General features: G+C 45.1%; 1 protein-coding gene across 1 annotated transcript in view; it reads right to left on the bottom strand.

The window, feature by feature from the left end:
• GPAM (glycerol-3-phosphate acyltransferase, mitochondrial) overlaps positions 1–851 on the bottom strand; it is a 58,310-nt gene extending 57,459 nt beyond the window's left edge. Inside the window, exon 1 of the mRNA XM_037063944.1 lies at positions 516–851. The gene's annotated coding sequence lies outside the window, so the exon portion shown is untranslated. The remainder of the gene's footprint in view (positions 1–515) is intronic.
• Positions 852–13,693: the final 12,842 nt, after the last annotated feature.

The raw sequence follows: 13,693 nt of genomic DNA, 5'->3' as shown, positions 1-13,693 counted from the left end.
TGCCTGGCCTCACTCTTTTCTCTCTGCAGCCCACCTCCCAAGGCTTGAGGCCAACCTCACATGGCTTTGAAGGCCATGTTCCATTTGCAAACCGGGCTCAATGACGTTTCAAGCTAAAGCAATCGGATTTCTCACAAAGTGTCCAAAACCCTCTGAGGACTTTGGGGTTCTGAGCCTGAGGGAAGGATGACAAGGCGGCCAAGAGACCAGCTAGATATCAGGAAGGACTTTACGGGGAGCAAAAGCAAGCAGACCTGAATGGCACGCTACGTACGACCCGAGCTCATGCCCCTCTGCAGCTGCAAACAACTCATGCCCTGACTTGGTCTTCCTGAGGGATTCCAGGATTCCGAGTTCTCAATCTTTCCACTTTCTCCCTCCCCATTCTCTGCCTCTCCTGCTTTTCACTCTGCTAGTCCAGCCTTCCCGCCCCCCCCCATGCCACCCCCTTTTCTAATGCCATAACATCCTACGAAACTGGTTCCTCCCCCTGCCCAAAATATCTTTTTTAATACCTGTATGCTTGCCTCTGTGGTGTCTGAGGAATTCTTTCCAACCAGGTGCTTAGCAAAGCTGATGGTAACTCTGGAGAAGACAGCCCCAGTCTGTGTGGGAGTGAATCAAAAGCTCCACGGGGTGCCTGTTTGTATGGCCAGAGGCTGAAGGACTTTGGGCGCACGGCAGGAACCTCAGAAAAGTTCCCTAGGCAGCAGCAAACCCTTCCAGCACATTTTTAAACACCCCAGCAGGAGGAAGCCTCTTTAATCAAATAATAACCAGTGAGAGATAAGGCCCTGCTAGGCTGATCTCCGTCAGCCAATCACGTGCTTCCTCCCGACTGCAAGGACAAACAGACCCAGGCTTCTGGAGTGAGTTTCAGTGCTTGTTATAATTTAATGATGCTGCGCGCGGTGTCTTCTTGGCTGTGCCTGGTGGGGATTTTCTATCCGTGGAGTGAAGCTCTGAGCTCAGGAATCTCATTTACAGTGGCACCTGGCCCAGGGGCTGGAGCTGAGCATCCTGAGTGATCCTATGGGGCACCCAGCGTCCTGCCTGGATGCTTCCAAGTTGCCCAGAATTTTTGCTGCTACTGAGAAGCCAGGCCTGAGTGGGGCTGAGCAGGGCTGGGTCACCAGGGAGAGAGCACGTTTGACACGCACAATGCAAATCATTGACTTTGACCCTGAAGAGGTTGTTTAGACCCTAGTGACTTGCTTTCACATGTTGGAGATGCTTAACACATATTTCCTATGGGTACTTAATTGGCAGTGACGTTGAACTTACCTGCATTCTTCATCCTTTCCAGCCGTCCTCAGCTTCCAGTGCTATCAGCGCTGTATCACAAAAACGACGGGTTCAAGGGGCTCTACAGGTCTGGCAGTGAATAATGGCCCATGTGTTTCTAGCCTTGTGACTTTGAACAGGTCATTTAACCCCCTCCTTGCAGGGCTGCTACAAGTATTAAGAGAAAGAACTCTGCCAGGTCCCCATAGGTTCTTATAGGCCCAGAAGAAAGGTAAACAAATCCTTACACAGTATGGATGCATTAGGGATCAATATTTAAAGGCCCTTAGGAAGAACCCTTTTGTTATCTGAATAACACTTAGCCATCAGGAGGACCAAATTTAGGATATTTCATCACCCCCAAAAGAAACCCCTTTCCATCATTCTTCATCCCCCACTATGCCCCACCCCTGCCCACTCTAGGCAACCACCAATCTACTCGGTGTCTCCTGTGGATTTGCCTATTCTGGATAGGTCATACAAATAGAACCATGTACTTTGTGGCCTTTGTGACTTGCTTCTCTCACTTAGCATAACGTTTTCAAGGTTCACTTTATTCCTTTTTATTGCTGTATTAATATTGCATTTTGCATGAATACACCACAATTTGTTTATCCACTCACCCACTGGTGCAAATTTGGTTTACTTCCACTTTTTGCTGTTATAAATGATGCTGCTATGAACAATTGTGTACAAATGTGCAACCCCTTGCAGGACACAGAATCGCAGCCCCTCGCAGGAAAGCAGGAAGGAAACAGAGCAGGTGGGAGAATTCGCCTTTGAAGGACTTCTTTCCAGCCAGAGGTCGGAATATCATAGTAGCAGCCCAGCATGGTATCCGCAGGCTTTCCCGATGCCCAAAGTCCCGCCACAATTCCCTCTCATGTAATCCTCCCCCAACCCTAGACATAAGAGAAGTATTATTTTTATTGCCATTTAAAAGATGAGATCATAAAAGGTAAGGAAGTTTGAGTAACTTGCCAAAAGCCAGCCAGCCGGGGATTGAAGTCGGAATTAAGTCTGATGTTCTTTCCACTCCAGCCCTTCATGCACTAAACAGGTCTATTCTTCTCTTATGTACTCAGTCTTGGTCTCCAAGATACATAGTTTAAGGAGAGAAAAAAAAAGAAATTTTAAAAAGAGCTTCACTATTATTTATGGAGAAAAATGATAACAGGGGCAACAAATAGTTTTTATTGACTACATTTTTAAAAATTGTGCTTAAGGCTCAGGAAGATAAGTATCTTATCTAAAGGCACAGAACACAGTCAATACTTTTGCAATAACTATGCATAGTGAGTACTAGAAATATCAGAGAAAACATTTTGTAAAGCATGTAACTATCTAACTACTGGTGTAGACCTGAAACCAATACAAAATAATACAGAATGCAAACTGCAATTGAAAATAAAATATAAAACATAATAAAGGCATAGAGCGCTAGTAAAGCAGTACAGCAGCCCTCGACAATCTGCAGGCAGATATGTGATTCCCAAACACAGGCTAGATCAGCTTGCTTTCTTCCTAACGCCTAACTGTGGGCGGGAGCGGTCTTGGTGGTTAGGTCGGGAGGGAGCTGGACTTTACAGGGAACCCTGCGGGTCAGGGTAGGTCTGGATGAAGAAGCCACCACACACAGCAGGGAGGAGCAGGAGGCTCAGGAGGGGATTGGGGGACATGAAAGTCTGAAGATGCAGAGAAAAGAAGCCTATGAAGAGAAGGTAGGGAGAGTTCAGTCAAAAGGCTGGCCAACTTCCCAGTTTTTCCCACGGCCAGGAACATTCCATCGAAATCCTTGAGGTCACTTGGTAAACAACAGAGACACATGTTCTGGGTGGAGCGGTGTGGGTAAAATGTCAGCCGGAGACAACGAGTGTGGTGACAGAGCTCGAGCTTCTTGTCACATGTCTGGCCCCAACCCAAGAACGCAGCCCTGGCAGAGCAGCCCCAGAGAGGGGTCTCCTGGCAGCAGGAGGGCAAAGGACGCCTTAGGGAGAGATGAGGCCAAGCAGGCCATGTGAGCACAGACGATGGACACGGCCACAGCTCACTTCCGAGCTGGAGAATCAGTCCCAAGTGCTCCTTACCTGTCAGTAGAAATCACAGACCAGACAGCAGGGACATAGGAGTTACGAGGTCTGGAACCATCGGGGCATCTCAAGGCTCTTGGATCTTGACTCATCGTACCAAGGTTGGGCCAATTTCACTTGGTTTCCGTGGGCCCATTACCGAATCACAGAATTCAGTACACATCAGGCAAACCACTGCTGGGAAGCGTCAATGAGAAAAGCTCTCCAAGAGGAGGAAGCGGTCCTAAGCTAGTTCCCGGCACCTCTCGGATCTCTGAACTACCTACAAGACCCATTTCTGGAAAAGTGAAAGGGGACCTTTAAGCTTGCCCCCACGCTGGAGCACCCAGAGTCCTGGGCGTCAGCGTGCAGAGCAAGACAAGCCCCACCAGTAGGTTCCACTGGTGAAAAGAGAAACTATCTAGTGGCACTTACCATGGACCAAGTCCTGGATAGATGCTGTCCCTGCACACTTCCTCGTCACAGAAACCCTATAGGGAAGGAATATTTACACCCATTTCCGAAAGGAAAGAGCACAGCTCAGAGAGGTGAGCTGACTTGCTCACGATTGTACCGTTAACATGTACTGGAGTATGGATTTGAGCCTCTGGCCACCCAACTCCAACACCCATGATCTTTCTATCATTTCATGCTACCACTCATGAGAGTTTTAGATTTGTTTTTTTATGTCTCTCATGAGCTGCCTCTTAGTCCCTTTATCGCTTCCATGATTTTTCTTTTTTATTTGTGCGTGATAATATGCAACATATATGCATCGAGATCCATACACATACATAACTATGAGAGTATGTATCTGTTTACATGTATATGTGTATCTCCTTGGTTTTAGCTACATGTGTCCTGTTGCCTCCAGAGAAGTGTGCAAGTGGCTTTAGTTTTCATTTCTTCATGTCTGGGTAAAAGTTCGTCCTGAGATCTTTGGGGGATGGCAGGCTTCCTATCATGTCAGCTGCTGACCAGAGAAACTGGCTCCTGTGACCAGGCAGTCTTCCCGCTGCAGTCATCCTCTGAGTCCCTGGTCTCAGGATGGGTCTCTCCACCCACAGGAGAGCTGTATGACTTTCACGAATGATGGTGCCCGGGACCGGGACCATGGACGTCCATCATAATAAACCAAACCCCTATTTGATCTCCCTTCTCAAGGACAGAAAACACACACACACACACACACACACACACACACACGTTTGTCAATTGAGCAGGAAGACTGTCTAATGTATCACAAATTCAAAAGCATCTTAGTACCAGCAAGTAATGTAAATGAGAAAAATGGGTTGGGGGAATCGATGGGAATACTGCGGGCTGAGGTCAGATGCAGGGTACCTACCACATCCAAGGACATCTTCCACCTCATCCAAGTAGTGTGATGGAGAAATGTAGGCTGAGGGTTGTCAGATCTTATTATCTTCAAGAAAGACTAGAAATATGAATTTTAACATGAAATCTTCAAAAAAGATTTAATGTGCAACTGTTCAAAGGAATCAAATACTGTTCAGTATTTAGTGAACAGTATTTAATTTAAAATACTGCAAAAAAATCCACACAGATTTCAAGATAAATTCAGTTCATGGGCAATGAGTGTGTCTCCCCTAAGGTAGGCAACATATGCTTTGAGATACATGCACTTACTAACTCTTGCATGGTGACCAAAGTGTCTCGATAGTGTCTTTAAGGGCAAGTCCTCCAAGTGGCTTGTGGGTTTCTCTCTCTTGTTCCCCAAGTTTAGAGACAAAGTGATGTCAGAGGACCCCTATGTTAGACATTTGCAGGTACACACTAAGCACACAGACTTCTACAAAATATCCCAGAAGCCCTAGGGACAGAGCCCAGGAAGCTGCATTTTAACAGGATTTCAAAGTAATTCTAAGATGCAAGGTAAGACCATACATCTTCTCATTGGTTTCTTCTTAGGAAGAGGTTCTCTCTTGCCTTTCATTTTCTTGTTGCTAAAGATGATTTTCTTGTTGGGACAAGTGAGCTTGAAGGAAGCGAGTAAAACTAAGTCTTTTTGTGCCTGTTGAATTTTGCAAATCAAAACAAAAAGAGAAGTATTTATGCAAATACAGAAACAAATGCATCTTTCTATCACAAATGGTAACTATAATGAAAATTGAAATTTAAGCCCTGGCTGGTGTAGCTCAGTGGATTGAGCGCAGGCCTGCGAACCAGACGATCGCGGTTTGATTCCCAGTCAGGACACATGCCTGGGTTGCAGGCCAGTTCCCGGCAGGGGGACCCACAACAGGCAACCATACATTGACGTTCTCTCCCTCTCTCCTTCCCTTCCCCTCTAAAGATAAATAAATAAAATCTTTTAAAAATTGAAACTTAAAAAAGGGAAATGTGAACAAGGGAATGTGGAAGACTCATAGTATGGATAGCTGCGACATAATGAGAAACACGTACTTGGTCTTCGTCCCCGTTTCCTGCACACACCTTCTAAACCCTGGCACCTCGTAAAGGACACATGTCTTCTTTTTCTTTTTAAAGAGGAAGAGAGAAGCAGCAATGTGAGAGAGAAACATCAATCGGTTGCCTCCTGTATGCACACCCTGACTGAGGATGAAACCCGGGGATGGAAACCTAGGTATGTGCCCTGACTGGGAATTGAACTCATAGTGCACCAGCCGACCAAGCCACCTAGCCAGGCCATGTATCTTTTTATATGCTAGTGAGAGGACCAGAGCCTCGATGGGGCTGGTTGCCACTGGAACCAACCAAGTGATTGGAGGGTTGGAAAGTTCAGCTGTACAACTTCACCCCAGAGGTTGTTAATCACTAAGGGCCAATGATTTGATAAATCATACCTAAGTAATGAAGCTTCCGTTTAAAAAATAAAACCCTACCCAAAAGGATCTGGAGAGCTTCCTGGGTGCTGAACACATGGAGGTGTTGGGAGGGTGATGTGCCCCGAGAGGCTTGGAAGCTCCATGCCTCTTCCCCACGCCTCGCCATAACTATGCATCCCTTCCATCTGTTCTTGAGTCATATCCTTTATAATAAACTGGTCATCTAATGGGGTAAACTGCTTTCCTGAGATCTGTGAGCCTCTCTAGCAAATTATCAAACCCAAGGAGGGGGTTATGGGAACCCCCAGTTTATAGCTGATCAGTCCAAAATACTGAAGGCCTGGACTTACCATTGGCATCTGAAGTGAGAAGCAGTGTTGCGGGACTGAAGCCCTAATCTGTCCTGCTGGATCAGAATCTGTCCTGCTGGATCCTCCGGTATCAGAATTGAATTGAACTGAATTGTAGGACCTCCTGCTGGCGTTGGAGAACAGGTGGGTGTGAGAGAAAAGCGTCTCACACATCGAATGTCAGATGTATTGAGAACAGAAAGAAACCAGCATTGATTTTTAGTGGCCTTCCTATTATTGAAGAACACTCTCACTGCAAGCACCTTACACAACTGGCTTAAATAACTCTACTATTATTGTTTTTTCACATAACAAAGAGCCTTGAGGTAGGCGGTTATTGCCATTGGGTTAATTGCCCAACACCTTTGCTCTTCTGTCCTTATGTGTAGCCTTTACCGTTGTCGTGGTTTTGCTGCAGTAACAATACCCAAATGTCAGAGATTTAAAAAAAAAAAACCCATACATGCCGCGTGTTTCTCACGTATCTGCTCACTTACAGTTTCTCAGAGACCTACAGTGAGCAGGCCCCAGTTTGCCACATGCTTCCACAGTTGCTGAGGCAGGAGAAGAAACGCCTGAGTGTTCTTCTCCCGGATACACAGAGCTTATTGGCCAAAGGAGGTCACATGACCAAACCTACTTTCAAAAGCTGCAGGAAAGGACCCCCAAGAAGGACCATTGGAAATACTTGGCAAATATCACTAATGACTACCACATTGTCTCATGCTTGCAAGATAGCTGCCACTATTTCACGCAGCACATTCCCGCTCAAGAACAATAAAACCTGGAATAGGAGTAAGTGGAGTCAATACCAGGCTTCTGTCCCTCTTATCAGCAAAAGCATTCCTAAAGCCTGATCCCCCGACACCACCGACCCTTCCCACCCCCAGCAGGTTTCTGCTTACATCTCATTGGCCAGAACTCTATGACATCACCTCCCGAGGCTGGGAGGGAGAATACCCGCAATGAGCGCCTCACTTTTCCAGCCTCATTACCGAGGTGGCTTTCCCAGGGCCCTCAAAACCTCAAGAAGTGATCGCCTTTCAGCAAGGGCAGAGGGTGTGTACTTGTGTAAACCCTGAGAGACCAGTGTTACCACCAGAAATAAGAACACTCCTAATGGATGAATAGGTGTCCTGGGAATTTTGTACAAATAGCTAATACTCCGAGGGAATTAACACAGATCTTGAGACTTAAAATCATTAGTAATAATATGAACTGATGAGACTGTCAAGATTACACTCAAAAAGCCAATCATTGGAACATATAAAAGTCATAACTATCTCCAAACTGAAAGCACATATAAGAGATGCAAGACATGTGTATGAGAGACAGATTGTGTATACTTATGTGATGTTTATGTAAGAAAAATGAATATATGTGTGTGAGTGTTAAAAAATTCAGGTAGTAATTGATTTCTATCCAAAATAAGAATAATTAAGCAATTTGAGAATTAAGATTTTCTTTAGTCCTTTGTTTTCAAGGCTAATTATTTAATTAAATATTTCTGCTTTACGTAGATTCCGAACATATGAAAACATCACTCTGTTTCATGGAAGATACTCAATTCCCCGAATATTGTTTCCCATACAGAGTGTTCTGTGAAAGCAGAAAACATAGGGCTAATGACATTTCTCAGTTTTTCTGATTGGACTGAAAAGTTTGGGGGCAGAACTCAGGCTTCTGTTTTGTATTTTTCACTTTCCCCCCACAACATAGATCATAGTCACGGTGAGGTGGCCATGGCTGGGACTAGCTGCTGAGCTAAGCACTGTATAGAAAATGTAGCTAATAACCTTGCATAATAGATGTCATTATGCCCATTTTATAGATCAGAAAAGTGAATGAGGCTCAGGAAGTTCCCATGTGTGACCGCAGTGTTGTGGACATGCTGTAAAAGAAAAGCAGCGCCCTTCTCTTTCAGAGGTATGTACTAAAATACTCACCAGTGAAATGAAATAATGTCAGGATTTTTAAATCCCTGACATTATATAAGTGGGGATCCGAACTCATACACAAGTGGGGAAGTGGAGTAGGCTAACGATGTAACAAAACTTTCCATAACTTGAGAATTTTTGAAGCTCGGTGATGAGTATATTTGTGGCCCATTATATGATTAATTATTCTATTTTTCTTATATTTTCTATAATCTGTTCTATTTTTCATAATGAATGGAATGACAAGACTTCCTTGCTACTACTGTATTATGAATTTCAGAGCTTAACAGCTATATGGGAGCTAAATGAATGACTTGACCCACCATTCGTGCTTCGCTATCAATATTGGCAAGATTCCAGACAATAAAAGCCCCTTACAAACCCACACATACTCCTACAGATTTGGTTTTTTAAATGATCCCTCAGTCTGTAAGGCCCCTCAATATCATAAGCCAGGGACCCACATAATCACTACCTGCCAGAGAGCCTAGTACTTGGTAGGTACTCAGAGAATGTCGAATGGGTGGAAGCAACGCGTGGGAGTGGGAAAGGCTGAAATGATACAGAACACCCAGTACATCCGCCCATCGTAATGCTTAATGGGAACATCCCAGGCATTCCTCCAGGGACCCTCTTTGAAAGTCTAGCACACATTGTTCCTGGCAATCTCAGGCTGCTCTGTCACTCTCCTTTTATTATTGCTTTTGCCGTTATTAAACACACATTTGCTTGTTCATGTGTACATGTTTGGTCTTCCCAGCTTGACCGTGAGTTCCCTGGGGATGGGAGCAATGTTCCTCAGGTCTCTGTAGGCTCCAGGCCTAGCACAGAGCCTGGTATGAGGTGTACAGGCAAACAGTGCATTGCATACAGCCGAAGAAAGGCACTGCTCACTTCCCCTTCACAACAGCCAGCTGCAGGAGAATGGTTGACTGTCAGCCTCTAGATCCAGCCCCTTTGGGGCTACCACACTTTCCCAGCAAGGCCACCCTTCCCCCAGGCTGCTTCTGCTCAGTGGCTGGGCATGATGTGGGCAGCAGAGCCAGTCCTCTCCTGCCCTGTGCAGCATTCCTCCATCCGAGGAACAGCAGAGATGTTCTCAGAGCTGCACTGTGTGGTCTAAGGCTCTTCCTAGCCAATCCTTCCTGCCATCCCCCTTCCACAGGGCTCACACCTGCAGCGTGGTCCAAGGCCTGCCTACCCCTGCTCCCTCCCACGTTATCTTTCAGAAACACGTCTCCTAATGACACTCTTCCATGACCACTCCTGTCTTAGCACCAGCTTCCAGGAGGACCCAAACTGCAGTCGAACAGCTGAAGTTCCTGATCTCCACTAACAAGCCGGGACTTCTATATGTACGGTCTTGCACAGGAAATAAATTCCATTGCCCTCTCAGTTCACCTTGAAAGTCTAGGTGTAAAACTCTATCCTAGAGTCAATTAAACAATTTTGGTAGCAAACTAGATTGTTCTGTTCTGTGCTGTAGCCACAGGTTGTAGTAGATGCATCGGGGCCCCTGGGGGATCTGCACAGTGGTACATGGCACTGTGGCCCTGAACTTTCCCTCAAGGTGCCTTATCTTCTTTATTTCTAAAATGAGGCGAATAAGATCTTCCTGTGTTGAAATAAATTTACAGTCTCAAGATGGAGATATTCCTGCTTGGGGTGCCACATCAGCAAACCAGATCTTAGATAACTTTAATTTCCTTGTACATGTTCTGCTTGACCAGAAGTGCAGGTACATCCACTCGGCCAATCTCCAAGCATCTCTGCCCCTAAGAAACCAAGTGTCCTTACAGATATTAAATAAGTGAATCTTTGCCATTTGGTATCAACTAACACTTTTGGAATCGGATGATAGCCATGACCTTCTCCATACCAAATCTTTCCAGCCTCCAGGATTACCTCTTCATTTGTATCTAAACCACGATTACCCCAGAATAGTTAATTACATGATCATTTCTGCAGAATGCAAACAACTTTCTGTTAAGCAGAACACTTAACAGCTCAGTTTGAAACACGTGCCTTAGCAGGACTTCCTGGAGATCCCACCTAGGTGCCAACCTTGCAGCTGCCCAGCAAGGAGTCCCCCAGGTGTCCCTCCCAGAACAAGCAGGTGCTTCCCCAGAGCAGATTTCAACTTCTGGTCTAGACTGTGGAATGTGCCACATCCTCACAACATGGCACGATCCAGAGTCCGTCGCTGCACACGGTCACAAATTACCCACAATTTCAGAATCCCAGAGGAGAGCCCAGCAGCAGATCAACCCCTCTACTAACCCATGTGAGGGTTGTCAGCTCCTGGAGAAAAGACTGCTGAGAATGAGACCACCTTGTGAAAGCCAGAGCCTAGGGTTCAAAGCTTTGGGACACTAAGCACCTGACTTAGGTGTCACTGTCCACCTTTCCACCCCACAGTTCCCTCCCAGCTGCACAAGCCCACCAGCCTAATTTCACTACAAGGATGTTTGTGTGGAGAGGTAAAGGAAAAAGAATGTTCTAGGCAGCACTGGGTCAGGGATGAAAGGGCCCTGAGTAGGGTCCCTTGGCATTATGATCTCTTGCAGAACAGGACAGCAGTTCCCTGTTCATATGTGAACCCTCTCTGACCTTTACATACACAATGGCAACTCCCCCCAACCTAGAAGAATGCCCAACCCAATAAATATTTTGTCAAATGCATTTAATGAATAAATAAAGGAATCAAAAACAGCCATGTTTGGGAAGCCTAATTCAGACTCTGCCTCTTCAAGGAGTCTCCTCTAAGTGTGTTGAGAATCACACCGGTTTTTGGTGGCACTCACTTATTTTTTTCAGCAAGGTTGTATTGAGCACCTAGTATGCGCCAGATCCCATACCAGGCCCTGGACTTAAAGAAGACACTAAGGAAAGTTCTTGCCTTCAGATAGCTCACAATGTACTTTAGCACATACAAAGCACCCAGTTTGGGTTTCCAGTTGCTTCCTGATGTTAGTTTTTCCTCTACAAAGAGCAAGGACTCGCTGAGGAAGGGGATAGGCTGACATTTCCTGAGAACCTACCTACTGATACATGCTCATATCACTTTGACATTGTCATAGCAATGTGATATCACCTTGCCCAGCCATGTGATATGTGCTCTTCTGTAACCAAGTGAGTTACAGAAAGTCATCAATGAATAGAGTATGGGAGGGGACAGAGAAGGGACTTCCAGAGCATGGGAGTCCAAACTCAGAGGTTGTAGAGGAGTAGGGAGCCATTTCCCATTGGAAATATGAGAGGAGACTCAGAAAAGATGTAGGAAGGAGCGCCAGGCCTGAAGTAAAGAAGCCACCCATGTGATCTTAGGAAGAACACTGTCTTTCTCTTAGAAGTTTCTATATCAGAAAAGGCAGTTGATGACCTAAACAACCCCCAAATCTTTTATGTGCAAACTTCTGTGGACCTTTCTAATTCGCTCAGCATCTTCCTTCTTTACTTCTGTAGACCCCATCTGCATAGAAAATGACTATGATGTTTCCATTAATGTGGTCTTTAGATACAGAATGACCCATTTAACCAGAACCTCTTAAAGAGAATTAGTTTTAAGGATGAAGGAACATAACAGAGCTCAGTGCTTTCTCTGTTCTAGTCTTTTCAACTACCCATAGAGCCCTCCTTCCAGCTCCACCCTCCCCTCCGGCATCTCTCCATCCTAGAGCCCTACCATTGGCTGTCCTGGTTCTTCTCTTGCTCAGGTGATTCACCTGATTGGCTGTGAGGCCAAAACCTAAATGTCTCCTAAAATCACCAAAGGCTTTGGCTTCTGGTCGTCAGGTCTTCCACAAGGCCGGAGCCAGCAAGACTATCTTCTCAAGTGACTTTTCCCCCACCACACTGGTCTCCTTGGCTAAAGAAGATGGATTGAACCAACCAATGAATACATGAACTGAAGTCACTTATTGAGCAATTGCCTCTCATTTGTTGCAAGTGGACAGGCAGAGGTCAAGGTTTTCGCCACCACCCCCAACCATTGCCCAATTGTACAACAAGAACTTCCTGGCAAACAGTGACTTTGGGGGTATGGACAGCCTGGATCAGTTTGTTCCAAAGGCCCATTGGGCAACCACACTACCTTCTTTGCCTTTTGTCTGCCTGGCCATGAGGCTGCCTGCTAACCACCACCTGCTCCAGCAGGCAAGAACACCAGCCCCTTAGTTACAAAAGTTAGGGGCACACAGAATATTTCAACTCACTGACTGCATCCATTTGCAATCACAGTAAGATGATATGAGCAGAATCATAGCCTGCTCACTCTCATTTCCAGGTCTTTCTAAACACAACCTCTCTTTCAAAAGTGTTATTTCACCCATGAACTGAGATATGTTGCTAGTAGCAATAATTAAGTAATGGGTGCTGGGCAGCTGACAATATCCCTTAAACCAGAGTACAAGTGCATCATTTTGACTGCTCTATTTAGCATTTTAAGAAACAAACTTTTTGTATTGGTGGTTTCTGTAAAGATGTCTGAATCAATAGTTTCAGAAATTTTTATACATTCTGTAACCAGAAACTCAGAGAGTTAAAAGCACTAATATTTATTACTTACCATTCACAAAGCATTGTGCTATGGGTTGAGATTCAAAAGCATAAAGCTGGATTAGGCATGTTACTGTGCACACGGCCCCATCAAGGTTCAATATGACTTAGTAATTTTACATGGAGCATGAAGAGGTAAAGGACAGACATGAATGATTCTGGATGTTATAAAACATTATGCATCCTGAGTCAGTGAGGAGAGCATTCAGCTCCAAGTAAAAAAAAACTACAAATAGTGGTTTAAACAAGTATGGCGCATATTTTTCTCACTCAATATGAATTACAAAGGTAGACAGCTCAGAGATGAGGAGATTATCATGAAAATCATCAACAGTTGCTACTCTTTTTCTGCTACACCATTCTCTGCTTATGGATATGGTCCTCACGTTTTCAAAATGGCTGTTGTACTTAAGGCGTCATGTTCACATCCCAAAATGAAAAAAGAGGTAAGTATGAACAGCAAAAGTCTCCCCCATTTTAGTTGTTGTAATTTTATTTGGAAAGAGAAGCTTTTGTCAGGTACCTGCCTTCACCTCATTGGCCAGAATAAAATCACATGACCATGTCCTAGCTGCAAGGGAAGCTGGGTGTCTTTTATTTTACAGACTTCATAGCAGAGAAAGGAAAGGAAAAGGTGACTTAATAAATTGCACTGGACCAGTAGTATCTGCCCTATACTTATCACA

This window comes from Sturnira hondurensis, unplaced genomic scaffold (assembly GCF_014824575.4).
Source record: "Sturnira hondurensis isolate 20B ecotype Veracruz unplaced genomic scaffold, ASM1482457v3 Scaffold0014854, whole genome shotgun sequence".
Classification (NCBI taxonomy): Eukaryota; Metazoa; Chordata; class Mammalia; order Chiroptera; family Phyllostomidae; genus Sturnira; species Sturnira hondurensis.
This window is presented reverse-complemented; position numbering and strand designations above follow the sequence as displayed.